Here is a 6,150-nt window from a genome sequence, read left to right on the forward strand (position 1 = left end):
GCAGGCTGGGGCGGGGCAACGTCGGGCCTCCAGTAGCCGGCAGGGAGGAACGGCAGACAGGGCGCTGGGCTGGCTTCTGACAGGGCGGCTGGGACATGCCTTGGATGAAAGAGGCTTCAGGGTGGGGGAGCCAGTCCAGCCTGAGTCCGGGCCCCAGAGAAGTGGGGGGACAGGGCTGGGCGGGGCCCCCAGATCATTATCAGCCTAATAAGCGCCTTCCTTCTGCCCGCCCGCCAAGCAGATCCAGGGACAGCGGGTCACCCCCCCCAGTGGGTGGGGGCCAGCGGACGGGACACAGCACAAACTCTCTGTCCAACTGGCCCATCCTCCTGCCCCAGGGCACAGAGCCCTTGAGAGGACGAGTAGTGGATGCCAAGGCTGAGCTCGGGATGCGAGGGCACAGAGAGGCTCCAGGGAGAGGGGATCAGGGAGGGAGAGAGGGCATCTGTCCCTTCCTGCAAGGCCAGGATCAGCAGACCTGAGGGACAGGGGTGCATGCAAGACGAGATGACAATTGCGGTGAAACTGGGGGCATGAGAAATAAGCCAAGGGGTGGACATGCACTTTGTGGTAAAACCCTAACAGAATTCTACCCAAGAATTTTTTTTTAAAGATTTTATTTATTTATTTGACAGAGATAGAGACAGCCAGCGAGAGAGGGAACACAAGCAGGGGGAGTGGGAGAGGGAGAAGCAGGCTCATAGCAGAGGAGCCCGATGTGGGGCTCGATCCCATAACGCCGGGATCACGCCCTGAGCCGAAGGCAGACGCTTAACCACTGTGCCACCCAGGCGCCCCTCTACCCAAGAATTTTTAAAAAGAATAAAAGAAAAAAAAAAGCACCAACCACGAGGTGGACGATGAGGACGAATCTCGCACAGATGGTCCTGAATGAAAGAAGCCAGACGGAAAACAGTACGTGCTTTATCATTCCATCCATTCGAAGTTCTAGAACGGGACAACACTAGGCAGTGCTTATAGGTCAGAGGAGCCGGTAGCTCTGCGATGAGGGGCTGAGAGCGCCTGCGAGGGGGGAGCCGCGTGGGGAGCTAGAACCTTCTGTACCTTGGTCTGGATGCTACAGAAGGAACTTGATGCATTTACTAGCTGATATCCCCCCATTTTATAAAGTACTCGTCCTCACCCCACCCCCCGAAAAAACAATGAAGCTCTAGGAAGAGGGTTGGGATCAAGGTTGGGTTCCAGTACAACTGGGTTTGTCCGGAATCAAATCATCCATTCCTTCCTGCCTTCATCCCTTCAGGAGATGTTCGTGGAGCACAGGTGTTCCAGGCTCTGTTCTAGGCACCGCGGATGCGGAGAAGAAACAAAATCCTCACAGAGCTTCCTGAAGGTAGGAGAGAAGGAAACAACCGTTCTGTGTGGTACCAGTTTGGATATTACGTGCTCTGCAGAAAATCTGGAGTGGGAAGGGAGTTGGGACTGGGGGCTTGTTTCCAGCAGAATCACAGAAGTGGGAGCCACGAGGACTGGCTGGGGCCAGGGCCCCAGGATAGAGCTGACTTCATGAAGGTGTCAGGATCGCGGGTAGATTAGGGAAGAGGATTAGACTTCGAGTCTCAGGGACCCACTCGGCTCAAACCTGCCCTCTTTGCTTCTGCTCCCAGGGGCAGCTCCTGCCAACTAGGAAGGCCGGCTCAGGCTCCCTCTGAGGTGTCACCCTTGTCACCATTGAGGGAAGGTCACACAATGCCCGGGGCCAAGTTAGGGCCAAAGAGGGCTGGGATTCTGAGATGAAGAATCCAGTAGGTTCTGGATTGGGTGAGGAATGGGATGAGGTTGTGGATCAGGCTGAGCTCAGGGATAGCGCTGTGGTCGGAGGTAGGGAGTGAAACGACCTTTTGAAGACCCAAAAGTGCTCCTGCCACCCCCACCCCATCCAATCCCAGCTCAGGCCTGGCAGTGGCTCCTTCTGACCTTCCGGATAGTGACGTCATCCATCCACGTAGCTCCCACGGCCTGTCTCCTAGGCCTCGTCCCAAAGCAAATCACCACCCTTCCTCCTGGAGCTTACCTTCTAGTAGAGGAAACAGACAATACAGCCTACAAATAAAGCAAATAAAATATTATGTTAGTGATCAACTACTGAAGAGAAGCCGGGAAGGAAATTATAAAGCATAAGGGAGCAAACTTTAGATAGAGAGGGCTCAGGGAAGTGCCCATTGACAGGGGGACTTTTGAATAAAGGCATGAAGGAAGTGAGGTCAATCCCCTTCCAACCACAGGACCTTTGCACATGCTGTCCCACTCTACCTCTAGGACCTGGTTAAGTTTCCTCCTCCTTCTGATCTTAACTTGATAAGGGCTTCATCAAGGAAGGCCAAATCTCACTAGTAAGGGCTCTCACGGCCCCGCAGCTGACATCTCTGATGCCCATCTTCCCTGCTAGATTCGACTGTCCATCATTTGGCTGGGTTTTCTCCCCACCTCCCGGCACAGTATCTGGCACATGGGAGACCCTTGAAACATGATTCTTTTTTTTTTTTAAGATTTTATTTATTTTTTTATTTGAGAGGGAGAGAGCACAAGCAGAGGGAGAGGGAGAAGCAGGCTCCCTTGAGCAGGGAGCCCGATGTGGGACTCGATCCCAGGACCCCAGGACCCCTGAGCTGAAGGCAGATGCCTAACCAACTGAGCCACCCAGGCATCCCCTTGAAACATGATTCTTAATGGATGGGTGGGCTGGTGTGATGAGGACGAGGTGAGTGCTGGGAAGGGCATCAGGGATGGGGCTGGATTAGGGGAGACGGTGGAGAGGAGAGCTAGATTGGGTAAGCACGAGGCTGGGGGGGTGCGGGATGGTGGCGATGTGGGGGAGAGGAACGGGTTAAGGGGATGGGGGAGAAGGCTCGGGGTAGTCATGCCTGTGTATGACTGTGGGTGACTGGCAGGGCTGTCTCATCTGCGTGGCCCAGTGCTGCCCTGGGCTGAGGACAGGAGCTGTCAGGCAGGTCAGGCCTGCCCTCCTGGGCTCCGCTCAGCCACCCAGATGACTCTTGGGGGATGCTAGGAGCCTGATGGTGCAAATTTGCATCACATGATGCAAATTCCATGCAAGGTCTCCCAGCCTCCTACCTTGTAGCCACTCCCCTTTCCTCGAGACTGTGCCCCCAGGGGGCTGCTAATCTCGGTGCAGAGCGGGGTGGGGTGGCTTGGGGATTGAGGCTCAGGGATTTGGGAAGTGGCATTTTCAGGCCCCTCTCAGACACAGAGTCCTGGGCAGTGGAGGTGAGAGACCCTTCCTGAACCTTCTAATCAAGTGGTAAAATCACATAGTTGGGGGAGTGGAGAGGAGGCAGGGGGCCTGCAAGGTCAAGCGAAAGGGGAATCTAGGGGAGCAGGGCAGGGAGCTGATGGTGTCGAAGTGTTTGGTGTCACCCCAAATGGTGGGGATCTACCTCCATCCCCCAAAAGCTGCCTCCTCAGATCAAAACCCACAATCAATAGGTCTTCTCAAGCCAATCCGTTTGTCCCCCCAAAAAGCAGGAGTGGTGGCTCTGGGTTTGATCAGGGCAAGAGTCTGGAGTGGGAATTAGGTCCCTGAAGGACACGGATGGAGATGAGGACCGCGGGGATGTGAACGTGGCTGGGGACGTGGATGGGACTAGGCACGAGAATGAAGATGGGGCACTCCCCACTCACGGGCCAAACGTGGATGCGTGCCTCTGGGTAGGTGCTCACTGGGCTGAAAAACTGGTTCTCCTGGACCAGGGGTGGACCAGAGAGCAGGGGAGGTCCCTGGGAAGGATGCGAGCTCGCTGGGTTAGCTCGCAATGGCCACCCACACAGGAAGCTGAGTCCTCGCTGCTGGGGCACCCCCTGCTTGCCCCACCCCAAGCCCTGAAAGGCAGCAACCCCTGGGGCCCCACCCACCCCCAGGACACAGAAAAAAAATCAAATGGGGTCACTCTCCTGCTTAAAACTCGCCAGAGCATAACACAGTGTTGCCCTTAGAATCAAATCCAAGGACGCACTGTGCACGTCAAGACTGTGCATGACCATCTTCCGTCCACCCCTCGGTCACCTTATCCCAGCAACTCTGGCCCCCTCTCTGTTCCTCGAACACATGGTCTGTAACACTTGCTCGCCCCCAGCCACCCCCTGCCGGCCTCCCCACCACGTTGTTTAAGTGGTTTGTTCTGATCCCTGTCTCGACTCGCTGGCAACTCCTCCACGTCGTGGCCTTCCCTGACCACCAGACCTCACGTCACCCCACCCCCAGTCCTGCTAACACACGGCCCTGCTGCATCTCCCAGCCCCACCCGCAGCCTCTGAAAGGATTTATTTGTTCGTGTGCTTGCTGTCTGTCTCCCGGTAAGCTGGTGGTAGTAGGAATGGTGCCCGGGGAAGCTCACAGCTACTTCCCCAGCAGTGAACAGTGTCTACGGACACGGGATCCTTGAGGCAAGCAGATCCTAGAATGTCAACGCTACAAGGGACTTTCCAGGTCTTGTCCCTCCCATTTATCTGACACATGGGGGCCCCTGAGGCCGAAGCACTTGCTCAACGCCAGCTGGGAAGAGGCTGATGCACTTCCCGCACTACCAGTCACCTTCCAGACCAAAAAGCACACACGGGTCCAGAGTGCGGGCTGGAGGAAGCCCCCTACGGGACAGGGCCCGAGCGCCTTCCCCACATCCTGTCCCCGGAGCAGAATCCTATGTGCGGCCGGGTGTGTCTCCCCAGTAAATCTCCCTCCAAGCTGGCTGATTCCAGTGATCCACCCCCATCCCTCCCTCTCCGGCTTGGGGGCATTTTTAGCACGGGCATGCCTTCTAATGCTAACTTCGGTGGCAGCCAAGGAGTGTCTGGCTTCCCGAAGGGACAGGCTGCGCGCATGCGTGCGTGAGTGCGTGCGCGCATGCGCATGTGTTCTATATCCTGGTCCTGCTGTTCTGAGTCAAAGCGCAAAACCCGACCATCCCGCCTCTGCCACAGTCCTGGCCACACACAGGTGCCTCTGGCTAGTTCTTAGTCCTTTGATTTTGTTGTTATTGTTGTTGTTGTTTTAGGTTTTATTTATTTATTTGAAGGGGGAGGGGCAGAGGAAGAGGGAGAAGCAGGCTCCCCGCTGAGCAGGGAGCCTCACAGGGGGCTCGATCTCAAGACCCTGGGATCATGACCCCAGCTGAAGGCAGACGCTTCACCGACTGAGTCACTCTGGCACCCTGGATCTCTATTTCTAGGGGCTTCGGGGCTGCAAAGGGGAACATCAGACTCCCCAGATTACTATCAGCATCTGTAATCCTGCAACAACAACCTATCCCGAAATCTCAGTGGTGGGATTCCACGAAAGTGTATTTCTGGCTCAGCTCCTGGTCCAGCCCAGGTCAGCAGGGGGCTCCGTCCTGGACCCTCCGAGACAGGAACTGATGGCTGTGCCGTCTCCACGTGGGCTTCTAGAACAGCAGAGGCAGAGAGACGGGAACTCTGGAGGGGCTCGCGCAGTGACTAAGTGCCCCAGCCTGGAGAGGACCCGTATCCCGCATCCCTTCTGCACGGAGCTGGTCGGCCAGAGCTCATCATGCTTCCACCCATCCACCAGGGGCCCGGAGACTGTCTTCCCTGCGTTCAGAAGAGTAACCAGATCCCAGGGGCAGCACTAATAACTCCCACACCCAGAAGCTGGATTCTCAGGGTTTGCAAAGCACCTGCTTTTTTCCTATCAGCCCCTTGAGTCGGGATATTCCTTCACCTCCTGATGGGTGACGCACTCTGGGAAGTGAAGGCAGGAAGGTGGGGCCTGGCTAGGTGGTGGGTTGAGCTGGGAGGCTCCCTGTCTCCTGAGTGATGATGCAGGGACTCGCTGCTGCTCCCTCCTTCTCCCACCCGCCCGATACCCCAGTCACCTACACACACACACACACACACACACACACACACACACACACCAAACCAAAAATGAAATGGGAGCCCAATATGTTGGATTTTATTGAATTCATTGGGCTCAAAGACAGGAAAACAGAAGGGAGGGGACAGGGCAAGGGCTGGGGAGGGTCCCCCCACACAGCCAATCTCCATGAGGACTGCAGTGAGAGGTCCAGGGAAGCTGGGCTGTAACCCTAACCCTCCCCTTAAAGATGCTGGCATCAACGGGGACCCTGAGGCAGACCCAGGCCACACATCTCT

This window comes from Ailuropoda melanoleuca, chromosome 17, assembly GCF_002007445.2.
Source record: "Ailuropoda melanoleuca isolate Jingjing chromosome 17, ASM200744v2, whole genome shotgun sequence".
Classification (NCBI taxonomy): Eukaryota; Metazoa; Chordata; class Mammalia; order Carnivora; family Ursidae; genus Ailuropoda; species Ailuropoda melanoleuca.